Below are 2,287 nucleotides of genomic sequence, written 5' to 3' on the forward strand. Positions count from 1 at the left end.
GATAGGTTTTCTTACCTTATCTTTTCGCAAACAGTCTTGTAAAATCTGTATTGATCTTCTCTATCAATATATATTTTAAATTTGAAAATACTGTGTTTGTATTCATCCCCCCCTTCTACAAACTGTTTCTATTCTTGTAGACCCTTACGGGACCAACATCTTCCTCTCTGCCACCCCATTCTGCTGGGGTGTGTAACTGTTAGTCAACTGACGGTAAATTCCAATATTCTTCAAATAGTCTTCAAATTCTTTTTCTTTATATTCCCCCCCCCCTCTGTCAGTCCTTAATGTTTTAATTTTGCGCTCACTTTGCTTTTCAACCATAGCTTTGAAAAGAACAAAGTAGTTAAAAGGTTTCTGATTTCTCTTTCAAAAAGTAGATCCAAACCCTTCTACTATGGTCATCTATAAATGTCAAAAAGTACTTGCTGTCACCAAAAGAAGTGGTTCTCATAGGTCCACAAATATCAGAATGGATGAGTTCTAATTGTTTAGAGGCTCTCCAAGTTTTGTCGTGTGGAAATGCTTCCTTGGCATGTTTTCCAAGAGCACATCCTTCACAGACTTCACTAAGTGTAGTGACAGATGGTAGTCCTTTTACCAAGTCAACTTTGTGCATGTGAGATAGAGTATTTAGACTTACATGTCCAAATTTGTTGTGCCATAACAGTGAGGTGTCTTTAGTGCTTATGGTCAAAGAGAAGAATTCCTTATTGTCAAACTTAATAGGAAACATTTTGTTACTTGTCATAGCAACTCTTCCTATCAAAGTGTTATTTGAGTCTGTTATCTCACAACATTCCTCTTTGAACATAATTTTGTATCCTTTGAGGATCAGCAGTCCTACACTTAATAAGTTATGCTTAAGAGCAGGAACATAAAAGACATCAGATATCCTCTTCTCTTTGTCTCTAATTTTGACAGAGATCTCCCCATTCACATATACACTCAATTTTTTGTTATCACCAGTCCTCACATCCTTCTTTTCAGACTCTTCCAAACTCAAAAACATGTCCTTATTGCCGGTCATATGATTACTACATCCGCTATCAAGGTACCAAAGGTCATTAGATGTATTTTCTTGAATGCTTAACATCATAAACATAGTATCATCATTATGACCTTCTTCCTTGTGTAAAAAATTGGATGCCTTACCTTCTTCTGCTATTCTCTTTCTATAGAATTTAATTGTATGTCCTATCTTATCACAATAGAAGCATTTATTTGAGTGTAAGGTTTACCTCTGCCTTTGCTCTTGAAGGTTCCTGTTCTTTGTTCTTGTCTACTTGAATCCAGTCCTTTCTGCTTCTCACTTATGTTTGCTTCCCATGATGTATGAGTTTGGAAAGCATGCTCCATAACATATGTGTCAAATTATCTCATTCTGAGTTCAAGAGACTGAAGAGTTCCTAGAAGGGTTTCCAAGGAAAAATTTGATAAATCTTTGGATTCTTCTGTGGCAACTACCACATACTCAAATTTTCTTGTAAGACTCCGTAAGATTTTCTCAACTACTCTCCTATCACTTATACTTTCTCCATTCAATCTCATTTGATTGAGAAGCACAATCACCCTTGTGTAATATTCCTCTATTGTCTCTGTATCTTTCATTTTAAGGCTATCGAATTCACATCTTAGTGTCTGTAGCCTGACAATCTTAACTTTTTTTTCCCTTTGTACGATTTAAACAGCATTTCCCATGCTTCTTTGGCTGTCTATGATGCTGAGATCCTCTCAAAAATATTTTCATCCACTACTTGATAAATCAAGAACAAGGCTCTTTTGTCCTTTCTCCTTGATTCATTAAGTTCACTAGTTTGTTGTGCAGTAAGAGCTACTGGTTCTTTGTCTCCACTTTCGATGTCTGATTCTTCGACTCCACTTTCGATGATTGTCCAAAGGTCTTGAAACTTGAACATCACCTTCATTTGGATGCTCCAATGGAAGTAGTTTCTTCCATTTAGTTTGGACAATTGGGGTTATTGGATGCTCTAAGAACTTGAAGCCATACGATTATGGCTCTGATACCATATGTTGTAAGACAAAGATAACTAATACTAAAATACTTGATTCACATAAACATCACTTTTATTATATGAACAAAGATTGTACAGAATTACGTCAGGGACAACAAATGAAAGACAGATTATAAAGGAACATAACCAACACAACGGTTTAGACTGAAGAGAGGCAACGATTCACAGAGAAGACTTTGGTGGGAAAGGAAACTACCATCAACTGACATAACGGCAATTTAACGGACATAACGCCAAACTGCCAAATCTTG

This window comes from Cynara cardunculus, unplaced genomic scaffold, assembly GCF_001531365.2.
Source record: "Cynara cardunculus var. scolymus isolate 2C unplaced genomic scaffold, CcrdV1 Un_Scaffold_1599, whole genome shotgun sequence".
Classification (NCBI taxonomy): domain Eukaryota; kingdom Viridiplantae; phylum Streptophyta; class Magnoliopsida; order Asterales; family Asteraceae; genus Cynara; species Cynara cardunculus.